The sequence below is a fragment of the Prinia subflava genome, chromosome 3 (genome assembly GCF_021018805.1).
Source record: "Prinia subflava isolate CZ2003 ecotype Zambia chromosome 3, Cam_Psub_1.2, whole genome shotgun sequence".
Classification (NCBI taxonomy): Eukaryota; Metazoa; Chordata; class Aves; order Passeriformes; family Cisticolidae; genus Prinia; species Prinia subflava.
Genome location: NC_086249.1, coordinates 5653567 through 5679185, shown reverse-complemented (window position 1 = coordinate 5679185; position 25619 = coordinate 5653567).

Sequence of the window (25619 nt, the reverse complement as noted above, 5' to 3'; positions counted from 1 at the left end):
TCCATGGGAAACTCAACTCACTTCCCCATGTTCCTGATGGCAGTTTGTAGGAGACCTTTGGCACTCCAAGCGCAGCTAGGACTCAAACATGTAGCAACTTCCATCTGGGAGAAATCTTCAATAATACGGACATGGAGCAGGCCAAAGCCTAGGATCCAGGCCTGGGCAAGGCACAAGGAGGTGGACACCAACAGTGGCCCATTTCCAGGGGAAAGTCAACTCACTTCCCCATGGCCCCTGATGTCAGTTTGTAGGAGACCTTTGGCAATCCAAGCACAGCCAGACTTGCAAAATGTGGCAGCTTGCATCTGGGAGACATCTTCAATTGTACGGACTTGGAACAGGCTAAAGCCCAGATTCTAGGCCTGGGCCAGGCACATAGAGGTGGACACGAAGGGTGGCCCATTTCCATGCGAAGCTCATCTCACATCCCAATGTCCCTGACGTCATTTTGTAGGAGACCTTTGGCACTCCAAGTGCAGCTAGGACTCAAACATGTAGCAACTTCCATCTGGGAGATATCTTCAATTGTATGGACTTGGGGATGGCCAAAGCCCAGACTCCAGGCCTGAGCCCGACACATGGAGGTGGACACCAACAGTGGCCCATTCCTTGGGAAACTCAACTCACCCGCCCATGTTCCTGATGTCAGTTTGTAGGAGACCTTTGACACTCCAAGTGCAGCTAGGTATCGAACATGTAGCAACTTCCATCTGAGAGAAATCTTAAATCGTATTGATTTGGGGACGGCCAAAGCCAGAGTCCAGGCCTGGACCCGACACATGGAGGTGGACAATAATGGTGGCCCTTTTCCTTAGGAAAGTGAATTAACCTCCACATCTTCCTGATGTCAGTTTGTAGGAGACCTTTGGCACTCCAAGCACCGCCAGGCCTGCAAAATGTGGAAGCTAGCATCTGGGAGAAATCTTGAATTGTATGGACTTAGAATGGGCCGAAGCCCAGAATCCAGGCCTGGGCCAGGCACATGGAGGTGGACACGAATGTTGGCCCTTTTCCATGGCAAACTCAACCAACATCCCCATGTTTCTGATATCAGTTTGTAGGAGACCTCTGGCGCTCTTAGCGCAAACAGGCTTGCAAAATGTGGCAGCTTGCATCTGCGAGAAATCTTCAATCATACAGACTTGGAGCAGGCCGAAGCAGAGGCTGCAGGCTGGGCCAGATACATGGAGATTGACACGAACGATGGCCCATTTCTATGGGAAACTCAACTCATCTCCCTATGTTCCTGATATCAGTGTGAAGGAGACCTTTGGCATTCCAAGTGCAGCTAGGACTCGAACATTTAGCAACTTCCATCTGGGAGAAATCTTCAATATTACGGACATGGAGCAGGCCAAAGCCCAGGATCCAGGCCTGGGCCAGGCACATGGAGGTTGACACGAATGTTGGCCCTTTTCCATGGCAAACTCAACCAACATCCCCATGTTTCTGATGTCAGTTTGTAGGAGACCTTTGGCACTCCAAGCGCAGCCAGACTTGCAAAATGTGGCAGCTTGCATCTGGGAGACATCTTCATTTTTACAGACTTGGAACAGGCCAAAGCCCAGAATCCAGGCCTGGGCCAGGCACATGGAGGTGGACATGAATTTTGGCTCTTTTCCTTGGAAACTCAACCAACATCCCCATGTTCCTCATATCAGTTTGTAGGAGACCTCTGGCGCTCTTAGCGCAAACAGGCTTGCAAAATGTGGCAGCTTGCATCTGGGATAAATCTTCAATCGTACCCACTTGGAGCAGGCCGAAGCCCAGGATCCAGGCCTGAGAAAGTCACATGGAGGTGGACACGAATGGTGCCTATTTTCCATGGGAAACTCAACTCACCTGCCCATGTTCCTGATGTCAGTTTGTAGGAGACCTTTGACACTCCAAATGCAGCTAGGACTCAAACATGTAGCAACTTCCATCTGCGAGAAATCTTAAATCGTATTGACTTGGGGACGGCCAAAGCCCAGACTCCAGGCCTGGGCCCGACACATGGAGGTGGACACGAATGGTGGCCCGTTTGCCTAGGAAAGTGAATTAACCTCCCCATCTTCATGATGTCAGTTTCTAGGAGACCTTTGGCACTCCAAGCACCGCCAGGCCTGCAAAATGTGGCAACTTGCGTCTGGGAGAAATCTTGAATTGTATGGACTTGGAATGGGCCGAAGCCCAGAATCCAGGGATGGGCCAGGCACATGGAGGTGGACACGAATGTTGGCTCTTTTCCTTGGGAAACTCAACCAACATCCCCATGTTCCTGATATCAGTTTGTAGGAGACCTCTGGCGCTCCTTGCGCAAAGAGGCTTGCAAAATGTGGCAGCTTGCATCTGGGATAAATCTTCAATCGTACCCACTTGGAGCAGGCCGAAGCCCAGGATCCAGGCCTGAGAAAGTCACATGGAGGTGGACACGAATGGTGCCCATTTTCCATGGGAAACTCAACTCACTTCCCCATGTTCCTGATGGCAGTTTGTAGGAGACCTTTGGCACTCCAAGCGCAGCTAGGACTCAAACATGTAGCAACTTCCATCTGGGAGAAATCTTCAATAATACGGACATGGAGCAGGCCAAAGCCTAGGATCCAGGCCTGGGCAAGGCACAAGGAGGTGGACACCAACAGTGGCCCATTTCCAGGGGAAAGTCAACTCACTTCCCCATGGCCCTGATGTCAGTTTGTAGGAGACCTTTGGCAATCCAAGCACAGCCAGACTTGCAAAATGTGGCAGCTTGCATCTGGGAGACATCTTCAATTGTACGGACTTGGAACAGGCTAAAGCCCAGATTCTAGGCCTGGGCCAGGCACATAGAGGTGGACACGAAGGGTGGCCCATTTCCATGCGAAGCTCATCTCACATCCCAATGTCCCTGACGTCATTTTGTAGGAGACCTTTGGCACTCCAAGTGCAGCTAGGACTCAAACATGTAGCAACTTCCATCTGGGAGATATCTTCAATTGTATGGACTTGGGGATGGCCAAAGCCCAGACTCCAGGCCTGAGCCCGACACATGGAGGTGGACACCAACAGTGGCCCATTTCCTTGGGAAACTCAACTCACCCGCCCATGTTCCTGATGTCAGTTTGTAGGAGACCTTTGACACTCCAAGTGCAGCTAGGTATCGAACATGTAGCAACTTCCATCTGAGAGAAATCTTAAATCGTATTGATTTGGGGACGGCCAAAGCCCAGACTCCAGGCCTGGACCCGACACATGGAGGTGGACAATAATGGTGGCCCTTTTCCTTAGGAAAGTGAATTAACCTCCACATCTTCCTGATGTCAGTTTGTAGGAGACCTTTGGCACTCCAAGCACCGCCAGGCCTGCAAAATGTGGAAGCTAGCATCTGGGAGAAATCTTGAATTGTATGGACTTAGAATGGGCCGAAGCCCAGAATCCAGGCCTGGGCCAGGCACATGGAGGTGGACACGAATGTTGGCCCTTTTCCATGGCAAACTCAACCAACATCCCCATGTTTCTGATATCAGTTTGTAGGAGACCTCTGGCGCTCTTAGCGCAAAGAGGCTTGCAAAATGTGGCAGCTTGCATCTGCGAGAAATCTTCAATCATACAGACTTGGAGCAGGCCGAAGCAGAGGCTGCAGGCTGGGCCAGATACATGGAGATTGACACGAACGATGGCCATTTCTATGGGAAACTCGACTCATCTCCCTATGTTCCTGATATCAGTTTGAAGGAGACCTTTGGCATTCCAAGTGCAGCTAGGACTCGAACATTTAGCAACTTCCATCTGGGAGAAATCTTCAATATTACGGACATGGAGCAGGCCAAAGCCCAGGATCCAGGCCTGGGCCAGGCACATGGAGGTTGACACGAATGTTGGCCCTTTTCCATGGCAAACTCAACCAACATCCCCATGTTTCTGATATAAGTTTGTAGGAGACCTTTGGCACTCCAAGCGCAGCCAGGCTTGCAAAATGTGGCAGCTTGCATCTGGGAGACATCTTCATTTGTACAGACTTGGAAACAGGCTAAAGCCCAGACTCCAGGCCTGGGCCAGGCACATGGAGGTGGACACCAACAGTGGCCCATTTCCTTGGGAAACTCAACTCACCTGCCCATGTTCCTGATGTCATTTTGTAGGAGACCTTTGACACTCCAAATGCAGCTAGGTATCGAACATGTAGCAACTTCCATCTGTGAGAAATCTTAAATCGTATTGACTTGGGGTCGGCCAAAGCCCAGACTCCAAGCCTGGGCCCGACACATGATGGTGGACACGAATGGTGGCCCTTTTCCTTAGGAAAGTGAATTAACCTCCACATCTTCCTGATGTCAGTTTGTAGGAGACCTTTGGCACTCCAAGCACCGCCAGGCCTGCAAAATGTGGCAGCTTGCATCTGGGAAAAATCTTGAATTGTATGGACTTGGGGATGGCCAAAGCCCAGACTCCAGGCCTGGGCACGACACAAGGAAGTGGAAAGAAACGGTGGCCCTTTTCCATGGGAAACTCAACTCACCTTGCAACGTTTCTGATGTCTGTTTGTAGGAGACCTTTGGCACTCCAAGCGCAGCCAGGCTTGCAAAATGTGGCAGTTTGTATCTGGGAGAAATCTTCAATGGTACCCACTTGGAGCAGGACGAAGCCCAGATTCCAGGCCTGGGCCAGGCACCAGGAGGTGGACACCAACGGTGGCCAATTTTCTATGGGAAACTCAACTCATCTCCCCCATGTTCCTGATATCAGTTTGTAGGAGACCTTTGGCATTCCAAGCGCAGCTAGGTATCGAACATGTAGCAATTTCCATCTGGGAGAAATCTTCAATCGTACTCACTAGGAGCAGGCCGAAGCCCAGACTCCAGGCCTGGGCAAGGCACATTGAGGTGGACACCAACAGTGGTCCATTTCCAGGGGAAAGTCAACTCACTTCCCCATGGCCCTGATGTCAGTTTGTAGGAGACCTTTGGCACTCCAAGCGCAGCCAGACTTGCAAAATGTGGCAGCTTGCATCTGGGAGACATCTTCATTTTTACAGACTTGGAACAGGCTAAAGCCCAGACTCCAGGCCTGGGCCAGGCACATGGAGGTGGACACCAACAGTGGCCCATTTCCTTGGGAAACTCAACTCACCTGCCCATGTTCCTGATGTCAGTTTGTAGGAGACCTTTGACACTCCAAATGCAGCTAGGTATCGAACACGTAGCAACTTCCATCTGCGAGAAATCTTAAATCGTATTGACTTGGGGACGGCCAAAGCCCAGACTCCAGGCCTGGGCCCGACACATGGAGGTGGACACGAATGATGGCCCGTTTGCCTAGGAAAGTGAATTAACCTCCCCATCTTCCTGATGTCAGTTTGTAAGAGACCTTTGGCACTCCAAGCACCGCCAGGCCTGCAAAATGTGGCAACTTGCGTCTGGGAGAACTCTTGAATTGTATGGACTTGGAATGGGCCAAAGCCCAGAATCCAGGCCTGGGCCAGGCACATGGAGGTGGACATGAATTTTGGCTCTTTTCCTTGGGAAACTCAACCAACATCCCCATGTTCCTCATATCAGTTTGTAGGAGACCTCTGGCGCTCTTAGCGCAAACAGGCTTGCAAAATGTGGCAGCTTGCATCTGGGATAAATCTTCAATCATACCCACTTGGAGCAGGCCGAAGCCCAGGATCCAGGCCTGAGAAAGTCACATGGAGGTGGACACGAATGGTGCCTATTTTCCATGGGAAACTCAACTCACCTGCCCATGTTCCTGATGTCAGTTTGTAGGAGACCTTTGACACTCCAAATGCAGCTAGGACTCAAACATGTAGCAACTTCCATCTGCGAGAAATCTTAAATCGTATTGACTTGGGGACGGCCAAAGCCCAGACTCCAGGCCTGGGCCCGACACATGGAGGTGGACACGAATGGTGGCCCGTTTCCCTAGGAAAGTGAATTAACCTCCCCATCTTCATGATGTCAGTTTCTAGGAGACCTTTGGCACTCCAAGCACCGCCAGGCCTGCAAAATGTGGCAACTTGCGTCTGGGAGAAATCTTGAATTGTATGGACTTGGAATTGGCCGAAGCCCAGAATCCAGGGATGGGCCAGGCACATGGAGGTGGACACGAATGTTGGCTCTTTTCCTTGGGAAACTCAACCAACATCCCCATGTTCCTGATATCAGTTTGTAGGAGACCTCTGGCGCTCCTTGCGCAAAGAGGCTTGCAAAATGTGGCAGCTTGCATCTGGGATAAATCTTCAATCGTACCCACTTGGAGCAGGCCGAAGCCCAGGATCCAGGCCTGAGAAAGTCACATGGAGGTGGACACGAATGGTGCCCATTTTCCATGGGAAACTCAACTCACTTCCCCATGTTCCTGATGGCAGTTTGTAGGAGACCTTTGGCACTCCAAGCGCAGCTAGGACTCAAACATGTAGCAACTTCCATCTGGGAGAAATCTTCAATAATACGGACATGGAGCAGGCCAAAGCCTAGGATCCAGGCCTGGGCAAGGCACAAGGAGGTGGACACCAACAGTGGCCCATTTCCAGGGGAAAGTCAACTCACTTCCCCATGGCCCTGATGTCAGTTTGTAGGAGACCTTTGGCAATCCAAGCACAGCCAGACTTGCAAAATGTGGCAGCTTGCATCTGGGAGACATCTTCAATTGTACGGACTTGGAACAGGCTAAAGCCCAGATTCCAGGCCTGGGCCAGGCACATAGAGGTGGACACGAAGGGTGGCCCATTTCCATGCGAAGCTCATCTCACATCCCAATGTCCCTGACGTCATTTTGTAGGAGACCTTTGGCACTCCAAGTGCAGCTAGGACTCAAACATGTAGCAACTTCCATCTGGGAGATATCTTCAATTGTATGGACTTGGGGATGGCCAAAGCCCAGACTCCAGGCCTGAGCCCGACACATGGAGGTGGACACCAACAGTGGCCCATTTCCTTGGGAAACTCAACTCACCCGCCCATGTTCCTGATGTCAGTTTGTAGGAGACCTTTGACACTCCAAGTGCAGCTAGGTATCGAACATGTAGCAACTTCCATCTGAGAGAAATCTTAAATCGTATTGATTTGGAAACGGCCAAAGCCCAGAGTCCAGGCCTGGACCCGACACATGGAGGTGGACAATAATGGTGGCCCTTTTCCTTAGGAAAGTGAATTAACCTCCACATCTTCCTGATGTCAGTTTGTAGGAGACCTTTGGCACTCCAAGCACCGCCAGGCCTGCAAAATGTGGCAGCTTGCATCTGGGAGAAATCTTGAATTGTATGGACTTAGAATGGGCCGAAGCCCAGAATCCAGGCCTGGGCCAGGCACATGGAGGTGGACACGAATGTTGGCCCTTTTCCATGGCAAACTCAACCAACATCCCCATGTTTCTGATATCAGTTTGTAGGAGACCTCTGGCGCTCTTAGCGCAAAGAGGCTTGCAAAATGTGGCAGCTTGCATCTGCGAGAAATCTTCAATCATACAGACTTGGAGCAGGCCGAAGCAGAGGCTGCAGGCTGGGCCAGATACATGGAGATTGACACGAACGATGGCCCATTTCTATGGGAAACTCAACTCATCTCCCTATGTTCCTGATATCAGTGTGAAGGAGACCTTTGGCATTCCAAGTGCAGCTAGGACTCGAACATTTAGCAACTTCCATCTGGGAGAAATCTTCAATATTACGGACATGGAGCAGGCCAAAGCCCAGGATCCAGGCCTGGGCCAGGCACATGGAGGTTGACACGAATGTTGGCCCTTTTCCATGGCAAACTCAACCAACATCCCCATGTTTCTGATGTCAGTTTGTAGGAGACCTTTAGCACTCCAAGCGCAGCCAGACTTGCAAAATGTGGCAGCTTGCATCTGGGAGACATCTTCATTTTTACAGACTTGGAACAGGCCAAAGCCCAGAATCCAGGCCTGGGCCAGGCACATGGAGGTGGACATGAATTTTGGCTCTTTTCCTTGGGAAACTCAACCAACATCCCCATGTTCCTCATATCAGTTTGTAGGAGACCTCTGGCGCTCTTAGCGCAAACAGGCTTGCAAAATGTGGCAGCTTGCATCTGGGATAAATCTTCAATCGTACCCACTTGGAGCAGGCCGAAGCCCAGGATCCAGGCCTGAGAAAGTCACATGGAGGTGGACACGAATGGTGCCTATTTTCCATGGGAAACTCAACTCACCTGCCCATGTTCCTGATGTCAGTTTGTAGGAGACCTTTGACACTCCAAATGCAGCTAGGACTCAAACATGTAGCAACTTCCATCTGCGAGAAATCTTAAATCGTATTGACTTGGGGACGGCCAAAGCCCAGACTCCAGGCCTGGGCCCGACACATGGAGGTGGACACGAATGGTGGCCCTTTTCCCTAGGAAAGTGAATTAACCTCCCCATCTTCATGATGTCAGTTTCTAGGAGACCTTTGGCACTCCAAGCACCGCCAGGCCTGCAAAATGTGGCAACTTGCGTCTGGGAGAAATCTTGAATTGTATGGACTTGGAATTGGCCGAAGCCCAGAATCCAGGCCTGGGCCAGGCACATGGAGGTGGACACGAATGTTGGCTCTTTTCCTTGGGAAACTCAACCAACATCCCCATGTTCCTGATATCAGTTTGTAGGAGACCTCTGGCGCTCCTTGCGCAAAGAGGCTTGCAAAATGTGGCAGCTTGCATCTGGGATAAATCTTCAATCGTACCCACTTGGAGCAGGCCGAAGCCCAGGATCCAGGCCTGAGAAAGTCACATGGAGGTGGACACGAATGGTGCCCATTTTCCATGGGAAACTCAACTCACTTCCCCATGTTCCTGATGGCAGTTTGTAGGAGACCTTTGGCACTCCAAGCGCAGCTAGGACTCAAACATGTAGCAACTTCCATCTGGGAGAAATCTTCAATAATACGGACATGGAGCAGGCCAAAGCCTAGGATCCAGGCCTGGGCAAGGCACAAGGAGGTGGACACCAACAGTGGCCCATTTCCAGGGGAAAGTCAACTCACTTCCCCATGGCCCTGATGTCAGTTGTAGGAGACCTTTGGCAATCCAAGCACAGCCAGACTTGCAAAATGTGGCAGCTTGCATCTGGGAGACATCTTCAATTGTACGGACTTGGAACAGGCTAAAGCCCAGATTCTAGGCCTGGGCCAGGCACATAGAGGTGGACACGAAGGGTGGCCCATTTCCATGCGAAGCTCATCTCACATCCCAATGTCCCTGACGTCATTTTGTAGGAGACCTTTGGCACTCCAAGTGCAGCTAGGACTCAAACATGTAGCAACTTCCATCTGGGAGATATCTTCAATTGTATGGACTTGGGGATGGCCAAAGCCCAGACTCCAGGCCTGAGCCCGACACATGGAGGTGGACACCAACAGTGGCCCATTTCCTTGGGAAACTCAACTCACCCGCCCATGTTCCTGATGTCAGTTTGTAGGAGACCTTTGACACTCCAAGTGCAGCTAGGTATCGAACATGTAGCAACTTCCATCTGAGAGAAATCTTAAATCGTATTGACTTGGGGACGGCCAAAGCCCAGAGTCCAGGCCTGGACCCGACACATGGAGGTGGACAATAATGGTGGCCCTTTTCCTTAGGAAAGTGAATTAACCTCCACATCTTCCTGATGTCAGTTTGTAGGAGACCTTTGGCACTCCAAGCACCGCCAGGCCTGCAAAATGTGGAAGCTAGCATCTGGGAGAAATCTTGAATTGTATGGACTTAGAATGGGCCGAAGCCCAGAATCCAGGCCTGGCCAGGCACATGGAGGTGGACACGAATGTTGGCCCTTTTCCATGGCAAACTCAACCAACATCCCCATGTTTCTGATATCAGTTTGTAGGAGACCTCTGGCGCTCTTAGCGCAAAGAGGCTTGCAAAATGTGGCAGCTTGCATCTGCGAGAAATCTTCAATCATACAGACTTGGAGCAGGCCGAAGCAGAGGCTGCAGGCTGGGCCAGATACATGGAGATTGACACGAACGATGGCCCATTTCTATGGGAAACTCAACTCATCTCCCTATGTTCCTGATATCAGTTTGAAGGAGACCTTTGGCATTCCAAGTGCAGCTAGGACTCGAACATTTAGCAACTTCCATCTGGGAGAAATCTTCAATATTACGGACATGGAGCAGGCCAAAGCCCAGGATCCAGGCCTGGGCCAGGCACATGGAGGTTGACACGAATGTTGGCCCTTTTCCATGGCAAACTCAACCAACATCCCCATGTTTCTGATATAAGTTTGTAGGAGACCTTTGGCACTCCAAGCGCAGCCAGGCTTGCAAAATGTGGCAGCTTGCATCTGGGAGACATCTTCATTTGTACAGACTTGGAACAGGCTAAAGCCCAGACTCCAGGCCTGGGCCAGGCACATGGAGGTGGACACACCCAGTGGCCCATTTCCTTGGGAAACTCAACTCACCTGCCCATGTTCCTGATGTCAGTTTGTAGGAGACCTTTGACACTCCAAATGCAGCTAGGTATCGAACATGTAGCAACTTCCATCTGCGAGAAATCTTAAATCGTATTGACTTGGGGACGGCCAAAGCCAAGACTCCAAGCCTGGGCCCGACACATGATGGTGGACACGAATGGTGGCCCTTTTCCTTAGGAAAGTGAATTAACCTCCACATCTTCCTGATGTCAGTTTGTAGGAGACCTTTGGCACTCCAAGCACCGCCAGGCCTGCAAAATATGGCAGCTTGCATCTGGGAGAAATCTTGAATTGTATGGACTTGGGGATGGCCAAAGCCCAGACTCCAGGCCTGGGCACGACACAAGGAAGTGGAAAGAAACGGTGGCCCTTTTCCATGGGAAACTCAACTCACCTTGCAACGTTTCTGATGTCTGTTTGTAGGAGACCTTTGGCACTCCAAGCGCAGCCAGGCTTGCAAAATGTGGCAGTTTGTATCTGGGAGAAATCTTCAATGGTACCCACTTGGAGCAGGACGAAGCCCAGATTCCAGGCCTGGGCCAGGCACCAGGAGGTGGACACCAACGGTGGCCCATTTTCTATGGGAAACTCAACTCATCTCCCCATGTTCCTGATATCAGTTTGTAGGAGACCTTTGGCATTCCAAGCGCAGCTAGGTATCGAACATGTAGCAATTTCCATCTGGGAGAAATCTTCAATCATACTCACTAGGAGCAGGCCGAAGCCCAGACTCCAGGCCTGGGCAAGGCACATTGAGGTGGACACCAACAGTGGCCCATTTCCAGGGGAAAGTCAACTCACTTCCCCATGGCCCTGATGTCAGTTTGTAGGAGACCTTTGGCACTCCAAGCGCAGCCAGACTTGCAAAATGTGGCAGCTTGCATCTGGGAGACATCTTCATTTTTACAGACTTGGAACAGGCTAAAGCCCAGACTCCAGGCCTGGGCCAGGCACATGGAGGTGGACACCAACAGTGGCCCATTTCCTTGGGAAACTCAACTCACCTGCCCATGTTCCTGATGTCAGTTTGTAGGAGACCTTTGACACTCCAAATGCAGCTAGGTATCGAACACGTAGCAACTTCCATCTGCGAGAAATCTTAAATCGTATTGACTTGGGGACGGCCAAAGCCCAGACTCCAGGCCTGGGCCCGACACATGGAGGTGGACACGAATGATGGCCCGTTTGCCTAGGAAAGTGAATTACCCTCCCCATCTTCCTGATGTCAGTTTGTAAGAGACCTTTGGCACTCCAAGCACCGTCAGGCCTGCAAAATGTGGCAACTTGCGTCTGGGAGAACTCTTGAATTGTATGGACTTGGAATGGGCCAAAGCCCAGAATCCAGGCCTGGGCCAGGCACATGGAGGTGGACATGAATTTTGGCTCTTTTCCTTGGGAAACTCAACCAACATCCCCATGTTCCTGATATCAGTTTGTAGGAGACATCTGGCGCTCTTAGCGCAAACAGGCTTGCAAAATGTGGCAGCTTGCATCTGGGATAAATCTTCAATCGTACCCACTTGGAGCAGGCCGAAGCCCAGGATCCAGGCCTGAGAAAGTCACATGGAGGTGGACACGAATGGTGCCTATTTTCCATGGGAAACTCAACTCACCTGCCCATGTTCCTGATGTCAGTTTGTAGAGACCTTTGACACTCCAAATGCAGCTAGGACTCAAACATGTAGCAACTTCCATCTGCGAGAAATCTTAAATCGTATTGACTTGGGGACGGCCAAAGCCCAGACTCCAGGCCTGGGCCCGACACATGGAGGTGGACACGAATGGTGGCCCGTTTCCCTAGGAAAGTGAATTAACCTCCCCATCTTCCTGATGTCAGTTTGTAGGAGACCTTTGGCACTCCAAGCACCGCCAGGCCTGCAAAATGTGGCAACTTGCGTCTGGGAGAAATCTTGAATTGTATGGACTTGGGGATGGCCAAAGCCCAGAATCCAGGGATGGGCCAGGCACATGGAGGTGGACACGAATGTTGGCTCTTTTCCTTGGGAAACTCAACCAACATCCCCATGTTCCTGATATCAGTTTGTAGGAGACCTCTGGCGCTCCTTGCGCAAAGAGGCTTGCAAAATGTGGCAGCTTGCATCTGGGATAAATCTTCAATCGTACCCACTTGGAGCAGGCCGAAGCCCAGGATCCAGGCCTGAGAAAGTCACATGGAGGTGGACACGAATGGTGCCCATTTTCCATGGGAAACTCAACTCACTTCCCCATGTTCCTGATGGCAGTTTGTAGGAGACCTTTGGCACTCCAAGCGCAGCTAGGACTCAAACATGTAGCAACTTCCATCTGGGAGAAATCTTCAATAATACGGACATGGAGCAGGCCGAAGCCCAGGATCCAGGCCTGGGCAAGGCACAAGGAGGTGGACACCAACAGTGGCCCATTTCCAGGGGAAAGTCAACTCACTTCCCCATGGCCCTGATGTCAGTTTGTAGGAGACCTTTGGCAATCCAAGCACAGCCAGACTTGCAAAATGTGGCAGCTTGCATCTGGGAGACATCTTCAATTGTACGGACTTGGAACAGGCTAAAGCCCAGATTCCAGGCCTGGGCCAGGCACATAGAGGTGGACACGAAGGGTGGCCCATTTCCATGCGAAGCTCATCTCACATCCCAATGTCCCTGACGTCATTTTGTAGGAGACCTTTGGCACTCCAAGTGCAGCTAGGACTCAAACATGTAGCAACTTCCATCTGGGAGATATCTTCAATTGTATGGACTTGGGGATGGCCAAAGCCCAGACTCCAGGCCTGAGCCCGACACATGGAGGTGGACACCAACAGTGGCCCATTTCCTTGGGAAACTCAACTCACCCGCCCATGTTCCTGATGTCAGTTTGTAGGAGACCTTTGACACTCCAAGTGCAGCTAGGTATCGAACATGTAGCAACTTCCATCTGAGAGAAATCTTAAATCGTATTGATTTGGGGACGGCCAAAGCCCAGAGTCCAGGCCTGGACCCGACACATGGAGGTGGACAATAATGGTGGCCCTTTTCCTTAGGAAAGTGAATTAACCTCCACATCTTCCTGATGTCAGTTTGTAGGAGACCTTTGGCACTCCAAGCACCGCCAGGCCTGCAAAATGTGGAAGCTAGCATCTGGGAGAAATCTTGAATTGTATGGACTTAGAATGGGCCGAAGCCCAGAATCCAGGCCTGGGCCAGGCACATGGAGGTGGACACGAATGTTGGCCCTTTTCCATGGCAAACTCAACCAACATCCCCATGTTTCTGATATCAGTTTGTAGGAGACCTCTGGCGCTCTTAGCGCAAAGAGGCTTGCAAAATGTGGCAGCTTGCATCTGCGAGAAATCTTCAATCATACAGACTTGGAGCAGCCCGAAGCAGAGGCTGCAGGCTGGGCCAGATACATGGAGATTGACACGAACGATGGCCCATTTCTATGGGAAACTCAACTCATCTCCCTATGTTCCTGATATCAGTGTGAAGGAGACCTTTGGCATTCCAAGTGCAGCTAGGACTCGAACATTTAGCAACTTCCATCTGGGAGAAATCTTCAATATTACGGACATGGAGCAGGCCAAAGCCCAGGATCCAGGCCTGGGCCAGGCACATGGAGGTTGACACGAATGTTGGCCCTTTTCCATGGCAAACTCAACCAACATCCCCATGTTTCTGATGTCAGTTTGTAGGAGACCTTTGGCACTCCAAGCGCAGCCAGACTTGCAAAATGTGGCAGCTTGCATCTGGGAGACATCTTCATTTTTACAGACTTGGAACAGGCCAAAGCCCAGACTCCAGGCCTGGGCCAGGCACATGGAGGTGGACATGAATTTTGGCTCTTTTCCTTGGGAAACTCAACCAACATCCCCATGTTCCTCATATCAGTTTGTAGGAGACCTCTGGCGCTCTTAGCGCAAACAGGCTTGCAAAATGTGGCAGCTTGCATCTGGGATAAATCTTCAATCGTACCCACTTGGAGCAGGCCGAAGCCCAGGATCCAGGCCTGAGAAAGTCACATGGAGGTGGACACGAATGGTGCCTATTTTCCATGGGAAACTCAACTCACCTGCCCATGTTCCTGATGTCAGTTTGTAGGAGACCTTTGACACTCCAAATGCAGCTAGGACTCAAACATGTAGCAACTTCCATCTGCGAGAAATCTTAAATCGTATTGACTTGGGGACGGCCAAAGCCCAGACTCCAGGCCTGGGCCCGACACATGGAGGTGGACACGAATGGTGGCCCTTTTCCCTAGGAAAGTGAATTAACCTCCACATCTTCCTGATGTCAGTTTGTAGGAGACCTTTGGCACTCCAAGCACCGCCAGGCCTGCAAAATGTGGAAGCTAGCATCTGGGAGAAATCTTGAATTGTATGGACTTAGAATGGGCCAAAGCCCAGAATCCAGGCCTGGGCACGACACAAGGAAGTGGAAAGAAACGGTGGCCCTTTTCCATGGGAAACTCAACTCACCTTGCAACGTTTCTGATGTCTGTTTGTAGGAGACCTTTGGCACTCCAAGCGCAGCCAGGCTTGCAAAATGTGGCAGTTTGTATCTGGGAGAAATCTTCAATGGTACCCACTTGGAGCAGGACGAAGCCCAGATTCCAGGCCTGGGCCAGGCACCAGGAGGTGGACACCAACGGTGGCCCATTTTCTATGGGAAACTCAACTCATCTCCCCATGTTCCTGATATCAGTTTGTAGGAGACCTTTGGCATTCCAAGCGCAGCTAGGTATCGAACATGTAGCAATTTCCATCTGGGAGAAATCTTCAATCGTACTCACTAGGAGCAGGCCGAAGCCCAGACTCCAGGCCTGGGCAAGGCACATTGAGGTGGACACCAACAGTGGCCCATTTCCAGGGGAAAGTCAACTCACTTCCCCATGGCCCTGATGTCACTTTGTAGGAGACCTTTGGCACTCCAAGCGCAGCTAGACTTGCAAAATGTGGCAGCTTGCATCTGGGAGACATCTTCATTTTTACAGACTTGGAACAGGCTAAAGCCCAGACTCCAGGCCTGGGCCAGGCACATGGAGGTGGACACCAACAGTGGCCCATTTCCTTGGGAAACTCAACTCACCTGCCCATGTTCCTGATGTCAGTTTGTAGGAGGCCTTTGACACTCCAAATGCAGCTAGGTATCGAACACGTAGCAACTTCCATCTGCGAGAAATCTTAAATCGTATTGACTTGGGGACGGCCAAAGCCCAGACTCCAGGCCTGGGCCCGACACATGGAGGTGGACACGAATGATGGCCCGTTTGCCTAGGAAAGTGAATTACCCTCCCCATCTTCCTGATGTCAGTTTGTAAGAGACCTTTGGCACTCCAAGCACCGTCAGGCCTGCAAAATGTGGCAACTTGCGTCTGGGAGAACTCTTGAATTGTATGGACTTGGAATGGGCCAAAGCCCAGAATCCAGGCCTGGGCCAGGCACATGGAGGTGGACATGAATTTTGGCTCTTTTCCTTGGGAAACTCAACCAACATCCCCATGTTCCTGATATCAGTTTGTAGGAGACCTCTGGCGCTCTTAGCGCAAACAGGCTTGCAAAATGTGGCAGCTTGCATCTGGGATAAATCTTCAATCGTACCCACTTGGAGCAGGCCGAAGCCCAGGATCCAGGCCTGAGAAAGTCACATGGAGGTGGACACGAATGGTGCCTATTTTCCATGGGAAACTCAACTCACCTGCCCATGTTCCTGATGTCAGTTTGTAGGAGACCTTTGACACTCCAAATGCAGCTAGGACTCAAACATGTAGCAACTTCCATCTGCGAGAAATCTTAAATCGTATTGACTTGGGGACGGCCAAAGCCCAGACTCCAGGCCTGGGCCCGACACATGGAGGTGGACACGAATGGTGGCCCGTTTCCCTAGGAAAGTGAATTAACCTCCCCATCTTCATGATGTCAGTTTCTAGGAGACCTTTGGCACTCCAAGCACCGCCAGGCCTGCAAAATGTGGCAACTTGCGTCTGGGAGAAATCTTGAATTGTATGGACTTGGGGATGGCCAAAGCCCAGAATCCAGGGATGGGCCAGGCACATGGAGGTGGACACGAATGTTGGCTCTTTTCCTTGGGAAACTCAACCAACATCCCCATGTTCCTGATATCAGTTTGTAGGAGACCTCTGGCGCTCCTTGCGCAAAGAGGCTTGCAAAATGTGGCAGCTTGCATCTGGGATAAATCTTCAATCGTACCCACTTGGAGCAGGCCGAAGCCCAGGATCCAGGCCTGAGAAAGTCACATGGAGGTGGACACGAATGGTGCCCATTTTCCATGGGAAACTCAACTCACTTCCCCATGTTCCTGATGGCAGTTTGTAGGAGACCTTTGGCACTCCAAGCGCAGCTAGGACTCAAACATGTAGCAACTTCCATCTGGGAGAAATCTTCAATAATACGGACATGGAGCAGGCCGAAGCCTAGGATCCAGGCCTGGGCAAGGCACAAGGAGGTGGACACCAACAGTGGCCCATTTCCAGGGGAAAGTCAACTCACTTCCCCATGGCCCTGATGTCAGTTTGTAGGAGACCTTTGGCAATCCAAGCACAGCCAGACTTGCAAAATGTGGCAGCTTGCATCTGGGAGACATCTTCAATTGTACGGACTTGGAACAGGCTAAAGCCCAGATTCTAGGCCTGGGCCAGGCACATAGAGGTGGACACGAAGGGTGGCCCATTTCCATGCGAAGCTCATCTCACATCCCAATGTCCCTGACGTCATTTTGTAGGAGACCTTTGGCACTCCAAGTGCAGCTAGGACTCAAACATGTAGCAACTTCCATCTGGGAGATATCTTCAATTGTATGGACTTGGGGATGGCCAAAGCCAAGACTCCAGGCCTGAGCCAGGCACATGGAGGTGGACACCAACAGTGGCCCATTTCCTTGGGAAACTCAACTCACCCGCCCATGTTCCTGATGTCAGTTTGTAGGAGACCTTTGACACTCCAAGTGCAGCTAGGTATCGAACATGTAGCAACTTCCATCTGAGAGAAATCTTAAATCGTATTGATTTGGGGACGGCCAAAGCCCAGAGTCCAGGCCTGGACCCGACACATGGAGGTGGACAATAATGGTGGCCCTTTTCCTTAGGAAAGTGAATTAACCTCCACATCTTCCTGATGTCAGTTTGTAGGAGACCTTTGGCACTCCAAGCACCGCCAGGCCTGCAAAATGTGGAAGCTAGCATCTGGGAGAAATCTTGAATTGTATGGACTTAGAATGGGCCGAAGCCCAGAATCCAGGCCTGGGCCAGGCACATGGAGGTGGACACGAATGTTGGCCCTTTTCCATGGCAAACTCAACCAACATCCCCATGTTTCTGATATCAGTTTGTAGGAGACCTCTGGCGCTCTTAGCGCAAAGAGGCTTGCAAAATGTGGCAGCTTGCATCTGCGAGAAATCTTCAATCATACAGACTTGGAGCAGGCCGAAGCAGAGGCTGCAGGCTGGGCCAGATACATGGAGATTGACACGAACGATGGCCCATTTCTATGGGAAACTCAACTCATCTCCCTATGTTCCTGATATCAGTGTGAAGGAGACCTTTGGCATTCCAAGTGCAGCTAGGACTCGAACATTTAGCAACTTCCATCTGGGAGAAATCTTCAATATTACGGACATGGAGCAGGCCAAAGCCCAGGATCCAGGCCTGGGCCAGGCACATGGAGGTTGACACGAATGTTGGCCCTTTTCCATGGCAAACTCAACCAACATCCCCATGTTTCTGATGTCAGTTTGTAGGAGACCTTTGGCACTCCAAGCGCAGCCAGACTTGCAAAATGTGGCAGCTTGCATCTGGGAGACATCTTCATTTTTACAGACTTGGAACAGGCCAAAGCCCAGAATCCAGGCCTGGGCCAGGCACATGGAGGTGGACATGAATTTTGGCTCTTTTCCTTGGGAAACTCAACCAACATCCCCATGTTCCTCATATCAGTTTGTAGGAGACCTCTGGCGCTCTTAGCGCAAACAGGCTTGCAAAATGTGGCAGCTTGCATCTGGGATAAATCTTCAATCATACAGACTTGGAGCAGGCCGAAGCAGAGGCTGCGGGCCTGGGCCAGGCACATGGAGGTGGACACGAACTGTGGCCCATTTCCATGGGAAACTCATCTCACCTCCCCATGTCCCTGACGTCATTTTGTAGGAGACCTTTGGCACTCCAAGTCCAGCTAGGACTCAAACATGTAGCAACTTCCATCTGGGAGATATCTTCAATTGTATGGACTTGGGGATGGCCAAAGCCCAGACTCCAGGCCTGGGCACGACACAAGGAAGTGGACAGAAACGGTGGCCCTTTTCCATGGGAAACTCAACTCACCTTGCAACGTTTCTGATGTCAGTTTGTAGGAGACCTTTGGCACTCCAAGTGCAGCCAGGCTTGCAAAATGTGGCAGTTTGTATCTGGGAGAAATCTTCAATGGTACCCACTTGGAGCAGGACGAAGCCCAGATTCCAGGCCTGGGCCAGGCACATGGAGGTGGACACCAACGGTGGCCCATTTTCTATGGGAAACTCAACTCATCTCCTCATGTTCCTGATATCAGTTTGTAGGAGACCTTTGGCATTCCAAGCGCAGCTAGGTATCAAGCATGTAGCAATTTCCATCTGGGAGAAATCTTCAATCGTACTCACTAGGAGCAGGCCGAAGCCCAGACTCCAGGCCTGGGCAAGGCACATGGAGGTGGACACCAACAGTGGCCCATTTCAAGGGGAAAGTCAACTCACTTCCCCATGGCCCTGATGTCACTTTGTAGGAGACCTTTGGCACTCCAAGCGCAGCCAGGCTTGCAAAATGTGGCAGCTTGCATCTGGGAGAAATCTTCAATGGTACCCACTTGGAGCAGGACGAAGCCCAGATTCCAGGCCTGGGCCAGGCACATAGAGGTGGAAACCAACAGTGGCCCATTTCCAGGGGAAAATCAACTCACTTCCCCATGGCCCTGATGTCAGTTTGTAGGAGACCTTTGGCACTCCAAGCGCAGCCAGACTTGCAAAATGTGGCAGCTTGCATCTGGGAGACATCTTCATTTGTACAGACTTGGAACAGGCTAAAGCCCAGACTCCAGGCCTGGGCCAGGCACATGGAGGTGGACACCAACAGTGGCCCATTTCCTTGGGAAACTCAAATCACCTGCCCATGTTCCTGATGTCAGTTTGTAGGAGGCCTTTGACACTCCAAATGCAGCTAGGTATCGAACATGTAGCAACTTCCATCTGCGAGAAATCTTAAATCGTATTGACTTGGGGACGGCCAAAGCCCAGACTCCAGGCCTTGGCCCGACACATGGAGGTGGACACGAATTGTGGCTTTTTTCCTTAGGAAAGTGAATTAACCTCCACATCTTCCTGATGTCAGTTTGTAGGAGACCTTTGGCACTCCAAGCACCGCCAGGCCTGCAAAATGTGGCAGCTTGCATCTGGGAGAAATCTTGAATTGTATGGACTTGGAATGGGCCGAAGCCCAGAATCCAGGCCTGGGCCAGGCACATGGAGGTGGACACGAATGTTGGCCCTTTTCCATGGCAAACTCAACCAACATCCCCATGTTTCTGATATCAGTTTGTAGGAGACCTTTGGCCCTCCAAGCGCAGCCAGGCTTGCAAAATGTGGCAGCTTGCATCTGGGAGAAATCTTCAATCATACAGACTTGGAGCAGGCCGAAGCAGAGGCTGCGGGCCTGGGCCAGGCACATGGAGGTGGACACGAACGGTGGCCCATTTCCATGGGAAACTCATCTCACCTCCCCATGTCCCTGACGTCATTTTATAGGAGACCTTTGGCACTCCAAGTCCAGCTAGGACTCAAACATGTAGCAACTTCCATCTGGGAAATGTCTTCAATTGTATGAACTTGGGGATGGCCAAAACCCAGACTCCAGGCCTGGGCACGACACAAGGAAGTGGACAGAAACGGTGGCCCTTTTCCATGGGCCACCATGGGAAACTCAACTCAACTTGCAACGTTTCTGATGTCTGTTTGTAGGAGACCTTTGGCACTCCAAGCGCAGCCAGGCTTGCAAAATGTGGCAGTTTGTATCTGGGAGAAATCTTCAATGGTACCCACTTGGAGCAGGACGAAGCCCAGATTCCAGGCCTGGGCCAGGCACATGGAGGTGGACACCAACGGTGGCCAATTTTCTATGGGAAACTCAACTCATCTCCCCATGTTCCTGATATCAGTTTGTAGGAGACCTTTGGCATTCCAAGCGCAGCTAGGTATCGAACATGTAGCAATTTCCATCTGGGAGAAATCTTCAATCGTACTCACTAGGAGCAGGCCGAAGCCCAGACTCCAGGCCTGGGCAAGGCACATGGAGGTGGACACCAACAGTGGCCCATTTCCAGGGGAAAGTCAACTCACTTCCCCATGGCCCTGATGTCACTTTGTAGGAGACCTCTGGCACTCCAAGCGCAGACAGACTTGCAAAATGTGGCAGCTTGCATCTGGGAGACATCTTCATTTGTACAGACTTGGAACAGGCTAAAGCCCAGACTCCAGGCCTGGGCCAGGCACATGGAGGTGGACACCAACAGTGGCCCATTTCCTTGGGAAACTCAACTCACCTGCCCATGTTCCTGATGTCAGTTTGTAGGAGACCTCTGGCACTCCAAATGCAGCTAGGTATCGAACATGTAGCAAGTTCCATCTGCGAGAAATCTTAAATCGTATTGACTTGGGGACGGCCAAAGCCCAGACTCCAGGCCTTGGCCCGACACATGGAGGTGGACACGAATGGTGGCCCGTTTGCCTAGGAAAGTGAATTACACTCCCCATCTTCCTGATGTCAGTTTGTAAGACACTTTTGGCACTCCAAGCACCGCCAGGCCTGCAAAATGTGGCAACTTGCGTCTGGGAGAAATTTTGAATTGTATGGACTTGGAATGGGCCGACGCCCAGAATCCAGGCCTGGGCCAGGAAGATGGAGGTGGACATGAATTTTGGCTCTTTTCCTTGGGAAACTCAACCAACATCCCCATGTTCCTGATATCAGTTTGTAGGAGACCTCTGGCGCTCTTAGCGCAAACAGGCTTGAAAAATGTGGCAGTTTGCATCTGGGATAAATCTTCAATCGTACCCACTTGGAGCAGGCCGAAGCCCAGGATGCAGGCCTGAGAAAGTCACATGGAGGTGGACACGAATGGTGCCCATTTTCCATGGGAAACTCAACTCACCTGCCCATGTTCCTGATGTCAGTTTGTAGGAGACCTTTGGCACTCCAAGCGCAGCTAGGACTCAAACATGTAGCAACTTCCATCTGGGAGAAATCTTCAATAATACGGACATGGAGCAGGCCAAAGCCCAGGATCCAGGCCTGGGCAAGGCACATGGAGGTGGACACCAACACTGGCCCATTTCCTGGGGAAAGTCAACTCACTTCCCCATGGCCCTGATGTCAGTTTGTAGGAGACCTTTGGCAGTGCAAACACAGCCAGACTTGCAAAATGTGGCAGCTTGCATCTGGGAGACATCTTCAATTGTACGGACTTGGAACAGGCTAAAGCCCAGATTCTAGGCCTGGGCCAGGCACATAGAGGTGGACACGAAGGGTGGCCCATTTCCATGCGAAGCTCATCTCACATCCCAATGTCCCTGACGTCATTTTGTAGGAGACCTTTGGCACTCCAAGTGCAGCTAGGACTCAAACATGTAGCAACTTCCATCTGGGAGATATCTTCAATTGTATGGACTTGGGGATGGCCAAAGCCCAGACTCCAGGCCTGAGCCCGACACATGGAGGTGGACACCAACAGTGGCCCATTTCCTTGGGAAACTCAACTCACCTGCCCATGTTCCTGATGTCAGTTTGTAGGAGACCTTTGACACTCCAAATGCAGCTAGGTATCGAACATGTAGCAACTTCCATCTGAGAGAAATCTTAAATCGTATTGATTTGGGGACGGCCAAAGCCCAGAGTCCAGGCCTGGACCCGACACATGGAGGTGGACAATAATGGTGGCCCTTTTCCTTAGGAAAGTGAAATAACCTCCACATCTTCCTGATGTCAGTTTGTAGGAGACCTTTGGCACTCCAAGCACCGCCAGGCCTGCAAAATGTGGAAGCTTGCATCTGGGAGAAATCTTGAATTGTATGGACTTGGAATGGGCCGAAGCCCAGAATCCAGGCCTGGGCCAGGCACATGGAGGTGGACACGAATGTTGGCCCTTTTCCATGGCAAACTCAACCAACATCCCCATGTTTCTGATATCAGTTTGTAGGAGACCTCTGGCGCTCTTAGCGCAAACAGGCTTGCAAAATGTGGCAGCTTGCATCTGGGATAAATCTTCAATCATACAGACTTGGAGCAGGCCGAAGCAGAGGCTGCAGGCTGGGCCAGACACATGGAGATTGACACGAACGATGGCCCATTTCTATGGGAAACTCAACTCATCTCCCCATGTTCCTGATATCAGTTTGAAGGAGACCTTTGGCATTTCAAGTGCAGCTAGGACTCGAACATGTAGCATCATCCATCTGGGAGAAATCTTCAATATTACGGACATGGAGCAGGCCAAAGCCCAGGATCCAGGCCTGGGCCAGGCACATGGAGGTGGACACGAATGTTGGCCCTTTTCCATGGGAAACTCAACCAACATCCCCATGTTTCTGATATCAGTTTGTAGGAGACCTTTGGCACTCCAAGCGCAGCCAGGCTTGCAAAAGGTGGCAGCTTGCATCTGGGATAAATCTTCAATCATACAGACTTGGAGCAGGCCGAAGCAGAGGCTGCGGGCCTGGGCCAGGCACATGGAGGTGGACACGAACGGTGGCCCATTTCCATGGGAAACTCATCTCACCTCCCCATGTCCCTGACGTCATTTTGTAGGAGACCTTTGGCACTCCAAGTCCAGCTAGGACTCAAACATGTAGCAACTTCCATCTGGGAGATATCTTCAATTGTATGGACTTGGGGATGGCCAAAGCCCAGACTCCAGGCCTGGGCACGACACAAGGAAGTGGACAGAAACGGTGGCCCTTTTCCATGGGAAACTCAACTCACCTTGCAACGTTTCTGATGTCTGTTTGTAGGAGACCTTTGGCACTCCAAGCGCAGCCAGGCTTGCAAAATGTGGCAGTTTGTATCTGGGAGAAATCTTCAATGGTACCCACTTGGAGCAGGACGAAGCCCAGATTCCAGGCCTGGGCCAGGCACATGGAGGTGGACACCAACGGTGGCCCATTTTCTATGGGAAACTCAACTCATCTCCCCATGTTCCTGATATCAGTTTGTAGGAGACCTTTGGCATTCCAAGCGCAGCTAGGTATCGAACATGTAGCAATTTCCATCTGGGAGAAATCTTCAATCGTACTCACTTGGAACAGGCCGAAGCCCAGACTCCAGGCCTGGGCAAGGCACATGGAGGTGGACACCAACAGTGGCCCATTTCCAGGGGAAAGTCAACTCACTTCGCCATGGCCCTGATGTCACTTTGTAGGAGACCTCTGGCACTCCAAGCGCAGCTAGGCTTGCAAAATGTGGCGGCTTGCATCTGGGAGAAATCTTCAATGGTACCCACTTGGAGCAGGACGAAGCCCAGATTCCAGGCCTGGGCCAGGCACATAGAGGTGGACACCACCAGTGGCCCATTTCCAGGGGAAAGTCAAGTCACTTCCCCATGGCCCTGATGTCAGTTTGTAGGAGACCTTTGGCACTCCAAGCGCAGCCAGACTTGCAAAATGTGGCAGCTTGCATCTGGGAGACATCTTCATTTGTACGGACTTGGAACAGGCTAAAGCCCAGACTCCAGGCCTGGGCCAGGCACATGGAGGTGGACACCAACAGTGGCCCATTTCCTTGGGAAACTCAACTCACCTGCCCATGTTCCTGATGTCAGTTTGTAGGAGGCCTTTGACACTCCAAATGCAGCTAGGTATCGAACATGTAGCAACTTCCATCTGCGAGAAATCTTAAATCGTATTGACTTGGGGACGGCCAAAGCCCAGACTCCAGGCCTTGGCCCGACACATGGAGGTGGACACGAATGGTGGCTTTTTTCCTTAGGAAAGTGAATTAACCTCCACATCTTCCTGATGTCAGTTTGTAGGAGACCTTTGGCACTCCAAGCACCGCCAGGCCTGCAAAATGTGGCAGCTTGCATCTGGGAGAAATCTTGAATTGTATGGACTTGGAATGGGCCGAAGCCCAGAATCCAGGCCTGGGCCAGGCACATGGAGGTGGACACGAATGTTGGCCCTTTTCCATGGCAAACTCAACCAACATCCCCATGTTTCCGATATCAGTTTGTAGGAGACCTTTGGCCCTCCAAGCGCAGCCAGGCTTGCAAAATGTGGCAGCTTGCATCTGGGAGAAATCTTCAATCATACAGACTTGGAGCAGGCCGAAGCAGGGGCTGCGGGCCTGGGCCAGGCACATGGAGGTGGACACGAACGGTGGCCCATTTCCATGGGAAACTCATCTCACCTCCCCATGTCCCTGACGTCATTTTATAGGAGACCTTTGGCACTCCAAGTCCAGCTAGGACTCAAACATGTAGCAACTTCCATCTGGGAAATGTCTTCAATTGTATGAACTTGGGGATGGCCAAAACCCAGACTCCAGGCCTGGGCACGACACAAGGAAGTGGACAGAAACGGTGGCCCTTTTCCATGGGCCACCATGGGAAACTCAACTCAACTTGCAACGTTTCTGATGTCTGTTTGTAGGAGACCTTTGGCACTCCAAGCGCAGCCAGGCTTGCAAAATGTGGCAGTTTGTATCTGGGAGAAATCTTCAATGGTACCCACTTGGAGCAGGACGAAGCCCAGATTCCAGGCCTGGGCCAGGCACCAGGAGGTGGACACCAACGGTGGCCAATTTCCTATGGGAAACTCAACTCATCTCCCCATGTTCCTGATATCAGTTTGTAGGAGACCTTTGGCATTCCAAGCGCAGCTAGGTATCGAACATGTAGCAATTTCCATCTGGGAGAAATCTTCAATCGTACTCACTAGGAGCAGGCCGAAGCCCAGACTCCAGGCCTGGGCAAGGCACATGGAGGTGGACACCAACAGTGGCCCATTTCAAGGGGAAAGTCAACTCACTTCCCCATGGCCCTGATGTCAGTTTGTAGGAGACCTTTGGCACTCCAAGCGCAACCAGACTTGCAAAATGTGGCAGCTTGCATCTGGGAGACATCTTCATTTGTACAGACTTGGAACAGGCTAAAGCCCAGACTCCAGGCCTGGGCCAGGCACATGGAGGTGGACACCAACAGTGGCCCATTTCCTTGGGAAACTCAACTCACCTGC